Raw genomic sequence first — 23,316 nt, forward strand, 5'->3', positions numbered from 1 at the left:
ATCTCGAACCACAGACCTTCAGAGACGGTCCACTGCACTCGAACTCAGGTCCCTCCAACTGCGGTCCACTGCACTCGAACTCAGGCCTTCGGATGCTGATACAGTTGCGGACGCACACTCGAGTCGAACTCCGGTACACAAGACTGGCTTGCTTGCTCTGGCTTTCTCACTGACTGGCTGACTAATCAACTGAAAACTGCTGTCGTTCCTTCGCGTCCTTAATTTATAACCACAGCGACGTAGCCTCGTAAGTTCCACGCGTCTCTAGAGATGGCACTCCAGAAAAATCCAGAGCCCTCTCCTCTCTACCAACACCAGATGCGCGCGCACTCTCTCTCCACTCTCTCGCCGCGTAGGCCCTTTCCCCTTACTTCTCTCCGCCGCGCGCCGTCCCCGCGCGATCTGCTTTCTTGCGGGACGCTGGTCGTGAGTTCGAATCTCACGTCGCTGTCACAATATATTACCTAATCATTTGTGTTTGTATGCCATTCGGTACAACTTTGCTAATCAACATTTTATGTCTTGCAACCCACATGTATTTTCCTATTAATATATTAACTGTATACTATGTCTCAAGTGAATTAATCGTCGAATTTATCTCGAGCATTTTAGGTCTTATAAATTGTGTGTGTGCGTGCATGCGTGCGTGTGTGTTCCCCCTATGTTATGTAACTGATTATGATTATGTGTAATTTTCTACTTTATTTTACATTGTCCCTATATTATGTAAGCGATCTTGACTATTTGTAATTTTATATTATGTAACTGATCTTAACTATTTGTAATTTTTACTATATTTTATGCTCGACCATGCCGAAATGTAGTAATTATACACCTGGTAGCAGTCCTTTAATGGATGTCATTAAAGTATACCTACTCATTAAAGTACAGGTGTTCAGCCAATGACAAGTCAGCTTTGTACCGTTATAAAACCGCAAGTATCGATTATTCTCGGATATACAATCGAAAGAGAATTAGCGAAAAGTCACGAAGGCTGGAAATCCAATACTGCCGCAGAAGGTTATGTACTGTTACTATAATAATTAGTGTTAATTGTAAATAATATTCAAATAAATTCAATTTGTCAGTTAATTGTAAATAATATTCAAATAAATTCAATTTGTCATCTCGTTTTTCAATTCTAAATCAATTTTCAGGTTATACCAGAGTAATGTTAATCTTATTCTGTGCCGAGGTCAATGAAATTCGGCCTCGGAAAAAAATCAATACTTTCGCGTCAGTTCGCACATAACCACAATTTTGAATACTTTCAAGTTAGAAATATGGTCGAGCATAAAAAGTCGTATGAAACTTGCCTATAATGGTAATTAAGACGCTCGTATGAAAATTATGTAACTCGCTTGCGCTCGTTTCATAAACAGTCATACTTGCGTCTTAATTACTACCATTATAGGCTCTTTGCATAATGTACTATTATGTAATTTCTTAGGTATCATCTTTTGTGTTGTTTTGTAATCTAATTTTGTATTTCTTGTATATTATTGAAACCTGGTTGAGTGGAAGAGAAGGCCTTATGGCCTTAACTCTGCCAGGCAAATACTACTACTACTACTACTACTACTACTAAAAGAAAGGTTAGCCGATTTTTAATAACAACCAGTCTGCAAAGCAAAATAAATAAACGAATTTTGCTTATAAATAGCAGTAAAATGCATATATTCTTGATTATAATGCAGCCAACAACAGATTTGTGCAAATATCTCATTTTTTTAAATTGTCGGTTGGTCTATCGTTGCGTAACGCCGTCCATTTTGCGTTATATCAACGAAAGTTGCAAAAGCTGCATTTAATAAAGTCTTAAAACCATGTCAATGTAGCCCCAGTTAATGGTACTTTATTTATTGGCAATTTGCAACCGGAAATGGGGAAGAAAAAATGAATTTATGTATTTACATGGAAAATATAAAGTGCAGTGAAATAAGCGGAAGTAGAGAATTTGCTACAAGCTGCAGTAAATTATCCTGATAAGAGGACAAGCAAAAGCTATCAATGTCGTCATGCGGTTGTAATTGCAATAAGGATATGTCGTCATCGCATGACGTCACTATATCGATATCTCCCGAAAAAGAGCAGAGAGAGAAGCTGGTGGGTTAATTGAGACTCCAGGCGACGGAGCATATCCGTGTCTGTCTGTCCGTCTGTATGAGCGGTCTTCCTCAAAGCAACTCCTTGCCCCGTATTCTTTACGGCAGAACTAGTTCAACTGTTCACTGTAGTAATAATTTTACAGATCCCATTTACGGGTTTCCATGACAACGTAGTTCACTGCTGAGGTCATGTTAAAACTGTGTAGTCAACTGTTTAAAGGGAAGACTCAGCTAAGATAACAATAAATCTTCCCTTTACATCAAGGAAAGAATCTAGTAAAAATAAATTTCAAGAAAAAAAAAATACAGTAATTGAATAATAATTTTACCGAGAGACACCTATCGAACCTCAAGGGTTCTTTTACATGCCGCAAATCACATATTTCCACCACACGTTCAATGATTTCTATTTTAGTTTTCTTCATCTTAAAAAAAATTACCTGTTTTGTTTCTCCGAAGTAAGACAGAGGCCCCCTAGGCAGGTAACAGAGTCGGGCGCCCTTTTTTGGTAATTTAGCAAAAAACAAACTCTACTTTTACTTCTTATTTATTTAATGTACTTATCACTATTATGATTATTATTATTATTATTATTATTATTATTATTATTATTATTATTATTATTAAAAATTATGGTTTATTTAACGACGCTCGCAACTACAGAGGTTATATCAGCGTCGCCGGTGTGTCGGAGTTTTTGTCCCGCAGGAGTTCTTTTACATGCCAGTAAATCTACTGACATGAGCCTGTCACATTTAAACACTTATTATTATTATTATTATTATTATTATTATTATTATTATTATTATTTTCCCTGGCCGGGGCTCCCTTCGAGGTTTGGGCCCTAGGCAGAAGTTCACCGCTGCCTAAGAATATGCGACAAATGTAGACTAGACTATATATAAACATTGAATATACTAACTGAAAAGTATTTGAAAATAATATATCTTTTTCTAGTTGGGCAGGATATTAATCATCACTATGCCATCAATTTTAAAGAAATGATTCTGAAGGCAGTAACTAAAGCTGATATAAATTCATGAAACAATTGAATGTACATAAAACTTATAGATTTGTTTTTATTTGGCCAAGTCTGAACTATACGAATTACATGGGACAAATATACATCTAAGTGTCTGCTACATCCTAAATATTTACAGATCTATACAGATTTACTTATGGGGAAAGGAACTAGCCGCCCAACCCCATTAATCTCCTGGCCTAGTTGTCTCATAAGTGGTGCCTTGTGGTATCATTTGTGAGGTTCAGACTTGTCTTCGGACAGTTGACTACACAACAACTTACTTGTTCATACCTAACAAATGTTATGTTTTATTTAACGACGCTCGCAACTGCAGAGGTTATATCAGCGTCGCCGGATGTGCCGGAATTTTGTCCCGCAGGAGTTCTTTTACATGCCAGTAAATCTACTGACATGAGCCTGTCGCATTTAAGCACACTTAAATACCATCGACCTAGCCCGGGATCGAACCCGCAACCTTGGGCATAGAAGGCCAGCTCTATACCAACTCGCCAACCAGGTCGACTCATACCTAAATAATTACAATAAAATCTCTAAAGGCATTTCCAATTTCTAGTGAAAAAAATATTTATTCATTCAACAATTATTTTAAATCAATCATTTTTAAAGTAATTAAGAAAATCTATTAAATTACTAGCCGTACCCGTGCGCTCCGCTGCACCCGTTAGAAATAAATATAAAGTAATTACATAATTAAAATAGGACATTTGATCCAGGGAACATTCGTGTTTGATAGAAGGATAAATCGTTTAATATGTTACTTAATTTAAATTGCATCCAAATAATTAAAATGCGATCATTTTGGTCCAGAGACACTCATTTGGTGCAATGACAATTCCTTTAACATGTTTCTTAATTTTTATTACATGCAACCATAGTTTAATGAACATTGAAATCATTTAGATTTAATGTGTATACTTTATTTTACTTGTTATATGTTTCCATTTAATTATGGTAATAACTTCATTTTAACCCTTTTTTTCTATGTATTCAGTAAATGGCGCTTGGCCCACTATGGTTCTGAACCCTTCAAATAACTTAAATTATATTACATAATATTACATTACATTATAAATTATATTACATTATATTATATTATATTATATTATATTATATTATATTATATTATATTATATTATATTATATTATATTATATTATATTATATCAGAAGTTACTGTAATAACATTATAGCATTATGTCCATCTAGAGAAACTACACTTTCCAATGGTGAATTAATAATTAATTATACAAATCGGTTAATTTAGCTTCCGATATTACTTCATGCAAACACAGAAACATTCTCTGTAGGCTATCTTTCATAGCTTTCGATTGTTGCTGTCCAAGGCCCCTTATAGACGAAATCATTTGTTTTTTAATTCATTACACGGTCTTAGATGGCAGTTATTTTAATTTTAAAACTCATTTATCTCATTAAATATCAGTCCTATAAAAATTTTTCAAGGATTAAAACTTATCGCAAATTATTTTTAAAGAAATTTTTGTTATGTCACATTTTTCACAAAATCAATAATAAGCGAGATATTTCGTTTTATTTAATTCAGGCCCCCTTATAACCCCCCTTTTAAATAATGTATTTTGAATGCCATATAGCCTAAAATCTAAGTTACAACGAACTTAATTTATATTCCAATTTTCATTGAAATCCGTTCAGCCATTATCGCGTGAAAAGGTAACAAACATACAGACAGACAGACAGACATACAAACAAAAATTTCAAAAAAAGCGATTTTCGGTTTCAGGGTGGTTAATTATATATGTTAGGACCAATTATTTTTGGAAAATCGAAAATTACCAGAAAAATTTCGGCTACAGATTTATTATTAGTATAGATTCGGTCGATTTACGAGAATTTTTTTTTTATTTTTATTTCCAACAAGTTCCTTTTTCACTCTTTTGAACAATGTATGTCGCTATATTCAATCTCAAAGTGTTACGGTACCGTGCCGCAGTTAAAGGTATGAATCCACCTCTAACCACGTGACAGAGCCAACACTGCGCTCTCAGCCACCTGTCTTTCATTAGCATCTATAGCGTTCATCGACATCGCTCACTGCTCTTAATCACTCCAGTTGCCCAGCCCTGCTCTATAGGGACCAGCGGGGTTGTCTGTTCGAAGCCTGCGTACGCAGTGAAGCTTAATATAGTCAGACGGCGTGGGTTGGAAATGCGCCTAGCTTGAGGTTTTTGTGCAGAGGTCGTCAGCACAGAGCACCCTGGGGCTAGCATCTTTTACCCGCGGAGAACACACTGCACCATGGTGCACTCGTAGCTGCTAGCGGGTATGCTCTCTATCTCTTCCTGCTGCACGACGGTGCACACGGGACGGCACCTCTTACCCTTTGCACATTTCAGCAAGTGCTGACGATCACTAGTTTAGCGTAATATATCTAATAAAGTCGCAGATCTGGGCAGAGTGCTGCATTGGAGTTAAATCCCTCGCTTGAACTCGGTCGAGTGTCGCACCCTCGAGTGAGATACGATCGGTCGTGATACGCTCGTAATAAAAAAGTCATCTCACCGACATGTCTTATCTTGTATGGAAGGCGACAGATAAGATACACATATGTTATGCTCACGTGGTAAAAGTAAGGCTTTATTTTCTGCGTTTATGACAAACGTTTAATGGAACTGTCAATGGAACGTACCAAAACAGGAACATGAAGTTATAAATAAAATAGTATGAAAAACTTCGATATATAGTTATTATTCCTAATTAATAATTATCCAATATTTGATTTACCACATATATAATATGATAGGTCCATACATAGTGTTCCGCCTATATAATGCGACAATGTAGAAACGTTTTACAAAAAATTATTGATATAGCAGTAGATTAATAATAATATTAGTACAGAGATAACGTCACAGAAAATATAATAAAACGAATAATCATCCTGCACAACTGTTACAGACGCAAAGATTGATACACTAATTATTATTATTATTATTATTATTATTATTATTATTATTATTATTATTACTAAAAAAACTTGATACAGTTCTTGCATTATCGTGATTGTGTTCTCCGTTTATAATAATTACATTTACATCCAATAATATCCATCAGATGTGGCAAAACAAAACCACTCTTGTGGGGGGGGGGAACATTTACCTACAACATTTATATTACACTTTAAAACAAGTTTTGTAGTTGTACTATGGAGAGGTTAGTTAAACACTGCCAAGTTTTGAAATGATAAACATCTATGATGTTACTACACAGTTCATCACTGTAACAAGAACGAATGTATAACGCTCGGCTTATACCGTTCGAGGATTTATCGCTCGTGACAATTTTACCCATCATGCATGTGCGCTACCTATCGGATTATTCTATGAACTACTTGGCGCTCGAGCGAAAACGTCCGATGCAGACCTCCGGTTCCGGGTCTCCTTAAAGTCAATTCAATTCAGAGATTTTATACTGGTACTTAATATGGAGCATTGTAAGATTTCAGCCTACTCCATAAATGTTGTTGTCCTCTATAGACGTGCGGTTACCAGTTCCCAGGCTGGCCGTAAGAACCCAAATCTTCGGGTTAAAATTCGGCTGAGAAACGTCAATTTAAAGGGCAATAATACCCTCAGAATGGCTTCAGGGACGAAGATGAGTGCAACTCTAGTGGCGCGAAGTTTCGAGACGTCCCTGCGTGACCTCTCATAGCCCCGTCTTGTTTACATGAGATTTTTAATTAAAATATCCAAGCGTTCTTTACATGTTAATCATCCAGTATCACGTAGGGGCCACTTGCGACCATAGCCGAGAAGTCAGTCTAATGGAATCAACACGGATCCAACAATGATGCATTGTGCGGAGTGATCTCACCACCATGAAGCACGTAAACAACTCGTCCGGTCCCAGTCATTACCCCAGTTGGATCCTTGCCAACACATTGCACAATCCTTAATTGCTGTCGAGTGCAAATATATGTAACTGCATTACATGGGAAGAGCATCAATAGGTCCAGGAGATTCCCAGCACAAGTCCACTTATCGAAAATGTAACTGCTACGTCTTTCTCCTAATTTTGGAATTAAATATCAGAAATGAAACGCTCCTTGTTGCCTTGTATTACTGTTCTGTTTGTCTCCCCCTTGTTCTCCTTTTATTCCTCTTGTTCTCGTTTTTCTGTTGTTCTCCTTGTATTCCCTTGTTCTCCTTTTTCTATTAAAAGCTTCCTTTTCCTCCTTTTGACTTCCTAGCAGCAGTTCATGTTACTGCTTATACTGGGTGTTCATTTCAAAGTGTGTCATGACGTCACTGTTGTGAGTCAGCGATTTGAAGCGAGTTTCAGCTTTTATGTCAGAGAAGTTGCCTATTAATCAAGGCGTTTAATCTGAACTTGAGAACGTGTACGGTATAACTTGAACGTCGTAGCAACAGATGGCGGCCTGTACGGTCTGTGTGCTACCATAACCTCTTTCGAACTGTGTTTTGCTCGGGCAAGTCGTACGCAGGGTATTTGTTGTCATCGGTTGCGTACGGCAACATTTCACAACACAAATCAAATGCTCCGTGTCCATGTTGACCGTCAAAGTTAATGTCAACAAATACTGTACTTAATAGTCTTAACCCTCTCCCCATATCCCGACAGTAAGAAAAAAACTCAAGCCAGTACGTGTTTCCAAACAGTTCACATTCCTGCCACTACTGGCGTTACCGTACGTATCGGTAAGTACTCTTCAGAATGAACGCCGTACTTGCCAGGCAACTTCTCTGCCACATAGGTAATACGCCTCTGCGGAAGTGTAGGAAGTTTAAATTCTCTAGGCTCATCGACTAGTCACATGACGTCATACAGCGAGCCATGACACACTTTGAACTGAACACGCAGTAGTACACCTCAAGTATTTGAGGCTGTCCACTTGCTCTACTGCCTCATTCAGAATTCTCACGTTTAAGTTCTATGTTTTTCTTCCGAGAGTCATGGTCTTTGTCTTCTTTACATTTATCTTCATCTGATACTGCTTACAGCTATCATTTAGCTTCAGTAACATATCTCTTAGTATTGTCTCAACGGAGGTTGATGGAAACATTATACCACTTAAGCGCAGACGTGGGCATTTAAAGAGATGCGCCGTACTACTCTGATTGCCGCAACATGCATCACCTGTTAACGTAATACTCAGCGGTGGATCGCGTGAAGTATTGAAACACGGAAAGTTAAGTAATTAAGCAGGACAAAAAGATACACAATTTTCTACAAATGTTATTTTTATGAATAATGACAATGAAAGAAAACATATTTTCCAAACCAAAGACAAACTATTTTACAAAAAGCTGAAACATAACTTTATTTCTAATTTAAACAATTACTGTAAAAACCTTATAAAATGATATAAAACGTACAATTCCACAACATTTAAAAAGTAATGCCATAATCTGAACCTATTTGTCACCTATCAGTCACTAATTTGCATCCTTTGAAAATAAAATTAAGAAACTAAGGAAAAATAGATTCTTAACAAAATATCAAGCACATTACCAAGAAACAGAAAAGCAACAATTAGGCTATTTTTTAAACTTCTTACTGTAGTTCTTTGTTGTTTTTGTCAATTTACTTCAATTGACTCATGCCCTTAAAAGAAAGGATTCGTTTATTCTTCTTCGTCACGTAAATCAGCAAGTGTTTCAAAATTTGGAGTTATGTCAGACATTGCAATTGTGAGCTGATGGAATAAATTTTCTTCTGAAATGCGTGATCTTGATTTGGATTTTACAATGGCCAACTGATAAAGAAACAGTTCACAAATAAAGGTTGAGCCAAACATAGAAGCAATTTTCATAACAAAACTCCGAAGATGTGAATATTTTACTTTGAAAAGTTGTTTAAGCTTATATACATCTAAACCAGCCATATTAGTGCACTTGCAATTGGGGTTTCGCGGCCAGACGCGCTAACCGTTACTCCATAGGTGTGGACTACTATTATTATAAAAAAATATAAAAAAAAATTGTTCCATTAAAACGAGTCTTTTCATAATGTCGCTCAACGTGCTAGTAAAATTTTGTAGCATAATAAGCACCTAACGCTTTCCCCTTCTTCACAATAAAAGAATTCATTTTCCCATTCTTTGTGGAAATAATATTTTTGGACTTTTTTACTTCAGGAGCTTCCTTAGAGAGCGACATTTTTTTTAGTGAAATCCACCGCTGACCGCCAGTATAGTACTTCAACCGGTCGGACAGGTACCCTAGCTAGGGGTGTGGAGGGAGGGAGATCACGTCCTTGCGTTCGACTCCGTTCGACATGTACTACTGATGCCCACGTCTGACTTAAGGCAAACCTACATTCAGTAACAATTCCGAAAATTAAGCTATGTGATTGTTGCCTCGAACCACCAACGTTTTGGTCAACAGCTGAACGCGATAACCGATTGCGCCATAGAGGCTGTGCAGAGATAATGCTAATGGTTAGTACACATTCAGTAACCATTTCGTGAGTTATGTAATTGTTACTTCATTATAATAAGTCTAACGCCCCCGGCTGGGCTCGAACCACCAACATTTCGTTTAACAGCCGATTGCGCCACGGATGCTGTCGACAGTATCAGACTTAAGACCAGTATACGTACATTCAGTAAGCATTTCGTGAGTTAGGCGATTGTTTCTTCACTATGAAAAACATAACTCTTCCGGGTTGGCTCAAACCACCAAACTTTCGGTTAATAGCCCCATTTCGTGAATTAGGCAATCGTTACTCCACTATGAAAAATACAACGCCCCCAGGTGGGCTCGACCCACCAACCATTCGGTTAACAGCCGAACGCGCTAGCCGATTGCGCCACGGAGGCTGTTGAAAGCAATTGTCATACTTAAGGCCAGTATACATTCAGCAACCATTTCATGAGTTAGGCAATCTTCATTTCACTATGAAAAATACAGCGCCCCCGGGTGGGCTCGAACCACCAACCTTTCGGTTAACAGCCGAACGCGCTAACCGATTGCGCCACGGAGGCTGTTGGTAGTAATTGTCATACTTAAGGCCTGTATACATTCAGCAACCATTTCATGAGTTAGGCAATCTTCACTTCACTATGAAAAATACAGCGCCCCCGGGTGGGATCGAACCACCAACCTTTCGGTTAACAGCCGAACGCGCTAGCCGATTGCGCCACGGAGGCTGCTGACAGTAACTCTCATACTTAAGGCCAGTATACATTCAGCAACCATTTCATGAGTTAGGCAATCTTCACTTCACTATGAAAAATATAGCGCCCCCGGGTGGGCTCAAACCACCAACCTTTCGGTTAACAGCCGAACGCGCTAGCCGATAGCGCCACGGAGGCTGTTGTTAGCAATTGTCATACAAGGCCAGTATACATTCAGAAACCATTTCATGATTTAGGCAATCTTCACTTCACTATGAAAAATACAGCGTCCCCAGGTGGGCTCGAACCACCAACCTTTCGGTTAACATCCGAACGCGCTAACCGATTGCGCCTCGGAGGCTGAGGACAGTAATTGTCATACTTAAGGCCAGTATACATTCAGCAACCATTTCGCGAGTTAGGCAGTCTTCATTTCACAATTAAAAATAGAACGCCCCCGGGTGGGCTCGAACCACCAACCTTTCGGTTAACAGCCGAACGCGCTAGCCGATTGCGCCACGGAGGCTGTTGACAGCCATTGTCTTACTTAAGGCCAGTATACATTCTGTAACCATTTCGTGAGTTAGGCAATCTTTACTTCAATATGAAAAATACAACGCCCCCGGGTGGGCTCGAACCACCAACCTTTCGGTTAACAGCCGAACGCGCTAACCAATTGCGCCACGGAGGCTGTTGACTGTTATACTTAACGCCAGTATACATTCAGCTACCATTTCGTGAGTTAGGCAGTCTTTATTTCACAATTAAAAATACAACGCCCCCGGGTGGGCTCGAACCACCAACCTTTCGGTTAACAGCCGAACGCGCTAGCCGATTGCGCCACGGAGGCTGTTAACAGTAACTGTCATACTTAAGGCCAGTATACATTCAGCAACCATTTCGTGAGTTAGACAATTGTTACTTCAGTATGAAAAATATAACGCCCCCGGGTGGGCTCGAACCACCAACCTTTCGGTTAACAGTCGAACGCGCTAACCGATTGCGCCACGGAGGTTGTTGACAGTACTTGTCATACTTAAGGCCAGTATACATTCAGTAAGAATTTCGTGAGTTAGACAATTGTTACTTCAGTATGAAAAATATAACGCCCCCGGGTGAGCTCAAACCACCAACCTTTCGGTTCACAGCCGAACGCGCTAGCCGATTGCTCCACGGAGGCTATTAAGAGTATCATTCTTAAGGCTAGCATATATTCAGTAACCATTTCATGAGTTCTGTAATTGTTACTTCACTAAGAGAAGTATCACGCTCCAAGGTAGGCTCAAATGCTACTGAATTCTTATTTCTAAAGGTCAGTATAATTTCAGTAACTCGCTTCTGCAGTAGTTCTAAGCAGTTGAATTAATACTCCTTTTCTGAAAACGTATGCCTATTTCATATTTCTTTCACATTTCTCTTGCCATGGGACACATTGTTAAAAATGACAACTCCACAACATAAATCGTTTTGCTTTCTAAAGCTTGTGAAAACAAATTCAGTAATAATGGCACAAAGGCTGTTTCGTAGACATTTCTGAATTGACTACCTACCATGTCATTGGATTGCATATGCTATCTTCGTTGATATAGTCTATTTTTGACCCCCGAAATCACCAGACTTGACACCATGTGACTTCTTTCTTTGAAGGATGCAGTTAATGAGCCATCTCCACCAAGACCCTAAAGAAGTAAGACTTGTGGCAAGAAATGTATTATCGTGTTCATGTTGATTTATTCCGTGTAACAAGAGCTTCTCACATTGAGTGCCAATAAAAACTTTTAGAGTTTTTTCAACAAATTATATGTGCCAAGTATTGTATCATTAATAGTTACCTAATAACAATCATATGAAATTATTATCATAATTTTGAAACACGATATATCGGAATACAAGGAATTAAATAAAACTTATCAGACAAGCGGAAACGGAAAAAGTATCTTAAAAATACTTCCACAGAGAGGACAGTGTTCCAGTAATCGTAGCATAGACACTTCAGCGGATGTATCCTATATTCTTGAAATGATTTTTGCCGAATTTTACTGTATCTTGCAATAAATATACATTTTTGGCCCGAACTTAGGGGAGAGTCAGGTGGTATCGGACATCGGGTAATATCGGACACTATGTTTCTTTCATCTACCACCATGTGGTAGTACCTGAATGACATGATTACGTTTCTCTGTGCGACATCACAGAACCGTAACCATGTCAATCAGGTACTATCATCGTGTGGTAGATGAAAGAAACTCACTGTCCGATATTACCCGATGTCCGATACTACCCGACTCTCCCCTATATTTTTAATTGTAAGGCAAACTTGGCACAGTGATCTTATAGAATAGGTAAAACACCGGACATATTTCAGACGTATTTCCAAAGAACGAACTATTCAGCCATTTCGAAAAAAAAAATTAAAACTAAAGACAAAAGTCATCTGAAACCGCAAAACTTAGAAGCACTTAAATATAATAAGTTGTTTTACCTTTTAATTATGAAATTTCCGCTTCAGTCACGCAAGGCCTTTCAGATACAGTGTGCCCTGAAATCTCTTATCCGGGAAACTCGCTTCAAAACAGAGTTGCATTTTGGAATTCATTTGTTACACTTGAGATTTCCATGGATTTTGGAACGCACTGTAGAAAGAGAAGTAAGTAAATGCGATTAAATTCCAATTTGTCTATTTCTATTGAAAGTTAATTTTCACTTTTACTTCACAAGCACACTATCGTTAATGTATTATGCTTGAATAGTTTCTCTAGTTAAAAATATCGTTAAATAAACAAACAAAGAAATAAATACAAGTATATTATCATCATAATATTGTAATGCCACGAGTGATTTTGAGGATATCGATAATGCCGCTAGTGCATTTATATAAGAAGTTCAAAATTACGAGTTGTATTTGTTAAGACTGTTTCACGAATAAAAGGAATTAATAGAATTATTAAAAATCCATAAAATATTTCGAAATAGACTACAATAAAATATAACACCTTAGTGCCACAGCATTGGTCACTAACATACCAATAGAAATTGAAAGTAGCGTTGTAGATTGTAATAAATAACCCAATATAATATAATATAGACTAATACAGGGACATCATTTTATTTTTACTAACATTTTTAATATTAACCTGTCTATACCTTTAGAGACCCGGAAACACAGTTTCCTATCCCCTTCCACGACTGTAGTTCGATGGTACTGGCGTAAAACACAAACAAATCACTCTACTAGGTATAGGAAGGAAGAAAAGTAGTTCATCCATTTACGTAAACTAGGAAATATCGCAATTTTGAGTTTGATAATTTTCATTAGGTTTTTGTTTAATCAAAGTACAGTACTGTATTAAGAATAAGTGTTTTTACTCACGAACTGAGTTATCCATGCGAACGTACTCATTATGCAGTGTATATTATACTGTCTACAGCACATTAGCGTACAATATAGAGAAAGAAGTTAAATTGAAAAATAATCATAATATGAATATTTAAACACAAGTTTGAAAATGGTGGCCGTTCATTTCGATACACGCTTCAGTTCTTTTGTGCATATTATCGCACTATAGACTACTGCATCTAATTCCAATTGCCAGTTTCGTCCTTCGTACTAATAACTCATGTTGAAATAATTCTGTACCTACTCTACGTACTGTAAATTCAATCTTCACTTCTGCCCGACACGAAAATATAAAATTACTCAGACATGCTATCTACTGTCCGTCCAAGTGGTTATGCCGCAGGATTGTAGAAAGGGGGGAAATCACGTGACAGTTAATTACTTAACGAGGCCCTTTTATTTAAGTTAAATTAAACAGCTGTATAATATTACGTAAAGGTCCAATTCCAAACAGAAATTAATGTTTTCAGAAAAGAGCTAAGACAGCCCAGCTATTACAGAGGAGCGAGCAGAAGCAGGTGGGAGAAATCGGGATGCGACGTAGGCAAACGGACAGTACCTGTGCGAAAATATGATTCAATATTGAAAGCTCTTTCGTCACTGGAAAACGCGAACATATTTCTGGAACGTACTATACTCATTCAGTACTGCTTACTATCTGCGGTCTTGGTTCTGTGTGGAGTTGGAACTTCCTTAGTAGAAGGGGTGGGAGTGAAGTACATTCAAAAATTCAGGTACAATAAAAATTGAAGTAAAAATAAAATGATGTCCCTGTATAATATCTATATATATAATTTGAACTGGTAATGGAAATTACGGGAAAACGGCTGGACGGATTTTAATAAATGACCCCTCATTTTGAAGCTTGGTACTCAAAGTTTTTCGGAAAAATAATAGTTTTCAGTGAAATGTCAATTTTTAAACATAATTTTCCTATTTTCCAAAATCCATCTGTCGTCAGTTCTGAGGACTAGCTAATAGCATTCACTGCCGACTTGATATTCCCTTCGCTTTTTTGTAAAGGAGAAGCGAAGAGAGCATCAAGTCGGCCGGTTGCATTTCAGAATAAAACAAAACACATACTACAGTAAACAATATTACACGAAGGCCATGATCTGCAAGAATGCTGACATATTTAGAGCTCAAATTAAATTGGTTATTAAAAAATTAACTTACTAAAAAGAATTTATAGGTTCGATTCTGTGGTGTGTAGTTTTCTGGGTACAGTTGTGTATTGGATATTACAAACTACAAATCTTGAGTTGGTTTGATGACATTATTACAATTAGAAATGAAATATTATTGTAGTTAATGCCATGATGTGACTATTTTTCATTAATTATACATATTAATGCTATATTGATGATATGAAAGTGAAACGTTTTGGGGTTATATAAGTAGATGTAGAGAATGACTTAAATTAGATTTTGATTTCTATATTTTACTGAGTGGCGGCTATATAGTATATGTTACTGAAAGCTATAAAACTTACGTAAGATAATAATATTATTAAAAATCAAATAGTTTTATAATTATTAATAAAGTGGGGTTGGGTCTTTTTCATATATTTAATGGCGGTGTGGTGTAGATATTTATATGCGTGGTTCTCTTCAGTATTGGCTCGAGAGAGAATCTTTCGTTGTTATGGAAGCAAATAACTTTCCGAATGTCTGGTATTCTTCATTGAAAATAAATGTGAAAAATGTTTATTTGAACGTGTAATGAACTTAGTTTACAGCATTTGCTGCACAAGCCACTACTATAATATAATATAATATAATATAATATAATATAATATAATATAATATAATATAATATAATATAATATAATATAATATAATAGGCTATAATAGAATATAATATAATATAATATAATATAATATAATATAATATAATATAATATAATATACAGACGTGGACAAATTATTAACAAAATTGACGATTTTTATGACAATTCTGTTTACAAAATTTGGCTTTTCAATTTAAACTACAGTTGACAATTTTGCATATTACCATTATTACAGTAGACAGAAATATGTAAAAATGTCAACTGTAGTTAAAATTGAAGAGTCAAGTTTTGTAAAAATATATAATAAAAATCTTGAATTTAGCTAATAATTTATAAATTAGCAAAAATGTCAACTGCATTGAAGAGCCAAATTTTCTAAAAAAATGAAACAAAAATCTTCAGTTTTGCTAATAATTTGGAAATATCGAAAATGTCAACTGTAGTCCAAATTGAAGAATCGAATTTTGTAAAAATATAGAATAAAAACCTTCAGTTTTGCTAATAATTTGTAAATATGCAAAAATATCAAATGTAGTCCAAATTGAAGAGTTAAATTTTGAAAAATATACAATACAAATCTTGAATTTGGCTAATTATTTGGAAATACACAAAAATGTCAACTGTAGTCTAAATTGAAGAATCATATTTTGTAAAAATATATAATAAAAATCTTCAATTTTGCTAATAATTTGTCCACGTCTGTAATATAATATAATATAATATAATATAATATAATATAATATAATATAATATAATACACTTTTATATTTCGGTGTTCTGAGACTTAACTTTTCGAATTAATTTATTTTCTCGTTCGTTGCTCGGTCAAATCTTTTAGTCACCATTTTTTCTTTGAATTTAGCGCTTGTTTTCATTGCTCACATGTTTGTTATATGTATGTTAGGTTATTTTTCCGATTCCAGCGTTTATTATCCGTAATAACATATTTCCTTCCTGACAAAATATTATTTCCCTTCCACAAACACAGCGACCGCTAGAAACATTTGAATGCCGCTCTGCTCAATGCTATTATACCGAATCTGTGCTTTGTATTGGAAATTCAAGATTTTGTAGTTAAGTTCTTGTTCCTGAGGACGCCTCAATTGCCGAGTAGTATGATCCACAATTGAAGAATGTGCTAAGTGTCAATTTTTCAAATTTCATTTCAGTCTAAGGGAGGACGGTATCTCAACATGCATTTCGCAGTGTTTTTCATCAATATCTCAGAAAGTGTGTGTGTGTGTGTGTGTGTGTGTGTGTGTGTGTCTGTGTATCCAATGCTTACCCACTTTCACTTGCGTGATTCGGATTCCGCACATTGCGGACAGATGGCACAACTGTGACCCATTTTCTAGTTGTACACCACTTCGGCGGGTCACGCTGTACATGATGTGTATCTGTATAGAGTTATGTCATGTACTACTGCGTGTTCAGTTCAAAGTGTGTCATGGCTCGCTGTATGCCGTCACGTGGCTAGTCGATGAGCCTAGAGAATTCAATATTCCTACACTTCCGCAGAGGCGTATTACCTATATGCCAGAGAAGTTGCCTGGCAAGTACGGCGTTCATTCTGAAGAGTACGTACCGATACGTACCGTAACGCCGGTAGTGGCAGGAATGTGAACTGTTTGTAAACACGTACTGAGGTGAGTTTTTTCCTTACAGTCGGGATATGGGGAGAGGGTTAAGATGATTATTTACGTACAGTATTTGTTGACATTAACTTCGATGGTCAACATGGACACGGAGCATTTGATTTGTGTTGTGGAATGTTGCCGTACACAACCGATGATAACAAATACCCTGCGTACGACTTGCCCGAGCAAAACACAGTTCGAAAGAGGTTATGGTAGCACACAGGCCATCTGTTGCTACGACGTTCAAGTTATAGGCTACCGTACACGTTCTCAAGTTCGGATTCATTAATAGGCAACTTCTCTGACATAAAAGCTGAAACTCGCTTTAAATCGCTGACTCACAACAGTGACGTCATGATACACTTTGAAATGAACACCCAGTAGATGAGTGTATGTGTAAGTGTTCGTGTAGTGTCTGAAATGAGTGATGATGATGATGATGATGAGGAAGGGAGAATGGGAAACCCGGTGCCGGCACGTAGCCTACTCCTGTCGAATAGCACCAAGGGAGCCGCCAGGCTTAATGTCCCCATCCGACGGACGAATCACTATCAACAGTGACATATGCCTTCTCTTCATATGCACCGCGGAGAGATCCCAGGCATATTGGTGCACAATCTAGTGGTTAGAAGTTGTGCACCGCCATCTCTCCTAGTCCCGAGGTAGAAATTTTGCATAAAAAATTTCTGACTCCGCCGGGAATCGAACCCGGCCCACCTAGTCTGAAGGCAGACTGAGCTAACTCGGCAGACATATCTCAGAAAGTTGTTTTTGTTAGCATATTTAGAATGTTAGGTCCTCAATTAGTATCCATATGGGCCTAGACTACCTGTCCTAGAGGATCACAGTTGTTTGATATCTGGCATTTTGTTGCATATGACTGGTCTATGTCTATATAAAATTACTAACGTATTGAAACAGTCATCACGACAGTATTTTTTATGTCTGAATTAACATCTTCCACATGATTTGTTATAGTGTAGGTTAGAAGTTGAAGGGTAAACAAGACCACATCCACACCTGTGGAGTAACGGTTAGCGCATCTGGCCGCAAAACCAGGTGGCCCGGGTTCGAATCCCGGTTGGGACAAGTTACCTGGTTGAGGTTTATTCCGGGGATTTCTCTCAACGCAATATGGGAAAGTGCTGCGTAACTTTCGGTGCTGGACTCATTTCACCGGCATTATCACCTTCTCATTCAGACGCTAAATAACCTAAGATGTTGATACAGCGTCGTAAAATAACCTATTAAAAAACAAGGCCACGCGCACTTAGGCCCAGATACGGACATCTTTACTATTTCCAAATTTGGACGTGGCGAGAAACGACCAACAAATTTCTCTTGCAGTTTTGTACCAGAAATATGGTTCTTTTATGTGCGATAAATGTACGACACGGCCTCGCATATTTTCTTCCCTTTTTTAGGAAAACTTGCTCTCGGTCGTGTTTACACCTACGAACTTCGGACAAAACGGTTCAAGTATATCACGTTGAAAGTATGAGTAGAGTTAATATTGGTAATAGAAATGTGTACTTTTTACAATGAATTAAAGTTCATAAATTGTTAATAAAATATGCAAGATTCGATTAATAATAATAATAATAATAATAATAATAATAATAATAATAATAATAATAATAGTAATAATAAGTTAATAATAATAAATTTAATTACATTACGAAATTATATTAAGAGCCACATCATATATTTTTGAGGGAATTAACATTTTGGTGTCCCGTGTTGAGTCTAGGCCTGTCTAAGATGTGCAGTGAGTAAAAAAAAGGTTGCGAAATACTGGACTAGAGGAGCAAAGAGTCTCATAGATATACTTCTTCCATTATCTTTTGCAATATCTCTTTTATCCCGCAAAAATTAATTTTATTGCCGTACTTTACTTTTGTTTGAGACATATTTAACTTCGGACAATGCTACTGTTCTATTATGTTATTAAAAGAAGGCAAAGATTTGGATTTGGTATCTCTTACTAATCGAAAAACTGATGAACGTAACCTTGCTGGCGGAACAATATTTACCAAGTTTACAATATGATTAAAAACCTTCTGCATGGTGGCGGCTTGTCCACCGAGGATGAAGACGAAAGGTACAGCAAATAATTGATTCAATTATTACTTTGTGCTGCAGTATTAATATAAAAACTGCATTTAGAGAGTAAAGAATTACATTGGCAACACTGTGTAATGAGAGTACCACGGATTCCACAGTCGTTTTATTCTAGCTAAGCGTTCCGCGGCAGCATCCAAACTCTTCTTTTATTATTCGCGTCATGAACTGTTCAGAAGTAGCTCTTCACGCCATCTCGAGTCTGCTGGCAAATCAAAGCTCTACCGAGTGTTCCTAAAGTCGCTCACACTTCACAAGTTGTTCAAAGAAAACTGAAACACGGAAACGCACAAAATTGTGTGTATCTAATGCAGCGATGACCAAAACTCGAGCTGCGGTGATTACATGCGACAGACAGCCTATGAAGTAAGGAGACGGAGGAAAGGTACTTGGCATGAAAACTACAACCAGTGGTGGTTCCTGTACTAACATCTTGATCAATCCCGCGGATAAAAATCTCAAGTTTTGCTGTATCAGTAATGTCACTGTTATCATCAAGAGCCAGTGAATAATATACGATTTTTCTTGCTTCTTTTTTAACCTTCCTCTTGCATATAATCAGGAATTTCCTAAATTCTTCTCTCGATACTTGGTCGAGAAATTCGTAGTTTTTCAAAATTAAAAACTTGTTATGGACAAATTATTTAAGCTATTTTAATCATTACTCTTTTGTGAAATTCTGTTGTATAAAAGGCTTTAGAACACGAGATATTTCAAACCCCATTAGGTAGCTGACTTCCTTACATTTATTTATCTCAATCTTTCTCTTCCTGCCCATGATTTAATACATGTCAATTCCTGGTGTTTAACAGTTCGTTGGCACAAAATATTGAATCATTTTTTCTACAATATTATTATTAAATGAATGACTAATAAATAGTTACCTTCATCTAAAGATTAAGAATATTAAAATTGAGATAAAACCTAATAATTTTATCCTTCTAGGGACAAGATCTAAAATATCAATATTCATGCACGTACAGAAGAATTATAGAAAAACATACCTGTGGTCAATAATAATAATAATAATAATAATAATAATAATAATAATAATAATAATAATAATAATAATAATAATAATAATAATAGTAATAATAATAATAATAATAATAATAATACATTATTCAGCGTGGCAATTAATGTTTCTATATAGGCTACTCCTAATTGAACCGTTGAGCAAAGTAAACATATTATATTTTGTCCGACAGAACAACAAAAAAGTTCTCTCCTTCTCATTCTTTACGAAACCACCTCTTACTGCTTGTAGAGATAGATTTGTAGAGCGACATGATACCGCCACTGCTTGCCCCAGTACGTGAACGAAACACACAGCAATGTACAGGAAACTCCTCCTACCCGTTTGAATGTCTGAAGCGATTTGTGAAGCTGCGTTGGAAATAGTGGGTGAAGAATGAATGATGCTGAAACTGATCAGAAAGAGGAAAAGGAATTGGTTGAGTCACTGGCTGAGAAGAAACTGCCTAATGAAGGATGCACTGGAAGGAATGGTGAACGGGGTAAGAGTTCGGAGAAGAAGAAATCAGATGATAGACGACATTAAGATATATGGGTCATCTGATGAGACAAAGAGGAAAGCAGAAAATAGAAAAGATTGAAAAAAGCTGGGTTTGCAGTGAAAGACATAGGGGAAACTGGGCTAATTCCGCAGTACGGGTAATTTCGCAGTAATGCAAATATGATTTTACTGTGGCTTTACAATAGCGTGAACGTAAGTTTTGAGTTGCTGTCAACAGGAGGCATGCCCTCTGCAGTGCTGTAGAAAAAATCAAGGATATTGGTCGACACCTCTGTCGGCAATACAGTGAAACATCGAAAGTAGGCTGTTTTTCGTGTTTTGCTATACAGCTGTGAAGAAAGTGAGCATTGTTACACATAAATTGTTCCTTTTATGTTACTTTCATAATGTATTTCATAATTATTTACTACTGCAGAATTAGCCAAGTCCTATTGCGGATTTATCCGCACTGTTGCGGAATTACCCGAGTTGTTCTTTTTCAACTGTAATGTATGTACAACTATATATATTTGCATTTTAATAGGTCTCCTTATCTCATTTGGTAATTAAAGGTTTCGTCCATGTCTACATAGGCCTACCGTGATAATATTTTTCAATAAACATTTTGATAAAAATATGGTAGATTTACTTCTTAATATTGCGGAATTAGCAGAGTCTCCTCTACATTACAAACGAAATGCAAAGAAAATATACAATTTCTAGTGTTTTAAAAAGTATATGATGCCTATTTTGATATAAAATTACCTATTATATTCCGTATATAACTCAGGGCTTTGGACATACCAAATTTTAAAAAAGAGTTTCCTTATATCACGGTAATAAGATAAGAAAATTGACCTTAAAATGACTGAAATTTGTATGGAAAATCAAACAATTATAGGCCTAATATTACTGATGATGACTGGGGTACGCATTTTGAGGTCATTAAAATGTAATTTTAGGTGCCTAAAATAGGCTCAAAAGTATAGAAAATAGTCTCTAAAGAATTGAAAATAGGGATTAACAAAAATAATGTTCCAAATCATCAGGAATTCATTCTATAATTTAATAATTTTAAATGCTTATACACCGTTACCACTGCTACTACTAAAAGTACATGCACAACAAATACCCGTATCTAACTAGTTATACATAAACTAACAATTAAATGTGAAAAATAAGTTTTTTACATAAATTCAGTACACAAACAAGTAAAATATAATCAATTTTTACCAAGCCTTGTCCAGTAATGTCCATAATTAGCTTCGCAATAAATTACTAATACTTTTTTCTAAATTTTCAACCAAAATGCAATGCCGTCTGTCACTCAACACAAATTTGTATGCCGGAAATGAACGTTCCACATCCACTGAAGTAACAGGAGCGTATTTCAATTTTGACACTAGTTGGACAGGAATGTTACATTGCAAATCTGTGTTCTTCCCTGCTAGGATATCTGAAGCAGTACGTAAGTCCTTCAGTCCTACATTTCTCTGCAGAACTTGCTCCAGTTTATCACGTACTTTATTTTCAGCAAAACAAGGAACACTTACGGAATTTAAAATATAAATTTTCGAAATAAGAATGGGTGTTTTGACCTATTATAGATGAAACATAGACTACTTAATAGGTCAAAACAGACTTGTGTCGTCAAAATAGGCTTTTTAGGTGCTATTAAAAAAACAATTTTAGACATAGTTTTTTTTTATGAAACGTGTACTTGCAAGATTTTATGAACTTATCTTTTGAGGATTAAAATAGGTTTTTACATAAAATCCGAAGTCTAATGATAACAACTTAAAGGTCAGTTTCATAACAGTTTCATGACACAAGACGAAATATTAATTCAACATTAGTAGAACCTAAATGTCTCACATCAGCTAGTCTAAAGCATAGCATTAATTTTGGCCCTCGGTTGTACAATTCTTTAGCTAAATTGAGGACCGTTTTTGCAAAACTTGCTAACTGCAAAATTTGCAAAAAAGAGATTTTGATAGATTCGTTAACATAAGGCAGGCCTCTTCATGATGTTCAAAGCGTCTTAGTAAAATTGGGTTATTTCTCTTCATTGTAGTGTGTCAAAGTGTGATCGTTTTTTCAAAACTTGCTTTCTGCTATAAGTGAGAGATACAGCAGAACTTGCTACTATAGTGTTTTGTCTCTCCTGTAAAATTTAGTTTTTTTTTTTTTTTTTCAGTTAGCAAGTTTTGCAAAAACGGTCCTCAATTACACCCAGAACTTGTAACATGTAACCCACTAACATATAACAAGAAAATTAGAAACATGTTAATATCTTCAATTTGATTAAATAAATTTATAGCCTATGTGTATGAATTAATCAACCTATATTATATTTGTATTCTATAATTTTGAAATACATATATATATATATACATAAATTGTCCTACTTTTCACGTGCGATATTATTCTTCTCTAGTGTCAATATTATTTATATTATTCCATTGCCGCTGTAATTTAAATTTTAGTACCTATTTTATTTTATTTTATTTATTTATTCCTTTATTATTATTTTCTATATTTCTCTTGTATTAATATTGTATTATATAATTTCTGTAACTGTAATTTTAAT

General features: G+C 36.1%; 7 non-coding genes across 7 annotated transcripts; all 7 read right to left on the minus strand.

Annotated features, from left to right (window-relative positions):
• Positions 1-10,060: 10,060 nt before the first annotated feature.
• On the minus strand, positions 10,061-10,134 carry TRNAN-GUU (transfer RNA asparagine (anticodon GUU)). Its single transcript has one exon. It is a non-coding gene; the product is annotated as a tRNA-Asn (tRNA).
• Positions 10,135-10,225: 91 nt separating this feature from the next.
• On the minus strand, positions 10,226-10,299 carry TRNAN-GUU (transfer RNA asparagine (anticodon GUU)). The gene has a single exon. It is a non-coding gene; the product is annotated as a tRNA-Asn (tRNA).
• Positions 10,300-10,718: 419 nt separating this feature from the next.
• TRNAN-GUU (transfer RNA asparagine (anticodon GUU)) lies at positions 10,719-10,792 on the minus strand. Its single transcript has one exon. It is a non-coding gene; the product is annotated as a tRNA-Asn (tRNA).
• A 91-nt stretch (positions 10,793-10,883) lies between these two features.
• TRNAN-GUU (transfer RNA asparagine (anticodon GUU)) lies at positions 10,884-10,957 on the minus strand. Its single transcript has one exon. It is a non-coding gene; the product is annotated as a tRNA-Asn (tRNA).
• Positions 10,958-11,042: 85 nt separating this feature from the next.
• TRNAN-GUU (transfer RNA asparagine (anticodon GUU)) lies at positions 11,043-11,116 on the minus strand. The gene has a single exon. It is a non-coding gene; the product is annotated as a tRNA-Asn (tRNA).
• A 91-nt stretch (positions 11,117-11,207) lies between these two features.
• TRNAN-GUU (transfer RNA asparagine (anticodon GUU)) lies at positions 11,208-11,281 on the minus strand. The gene has a single exon. It is a non-coding gene; the product is annotated as a tRNA-Asn (tRNA).
• A 91-nt stretch (positions 11,282-11,372) lies between these two features.
• TRNAH-GUG (transfer RNA histidin (anticodon GUG)) lies at positions 11,373-11,446 on the minus strand. The gene has a single exon. It is a non-coding gene; the product is annotated as a tRNA-His (tRNA).
• Between the last annotated feature and the right edge of the window lie 11,870 nt (positions 11,447-23,316).

Source organism: Periplaneta americana, chromosome 9 (assembly GCF_040183065.1).
Source record: "Periplaneta americana isolate PAMFEO1 chromosome 9, P.americana_PAMFEO1_priV1, whole genome shotgun sequence".
NCBI lineage: Eukaryota > Metazoa > Arthropoda > Insecta > Blattodea > Blattidae > Periplaneta > Periplaneta americana.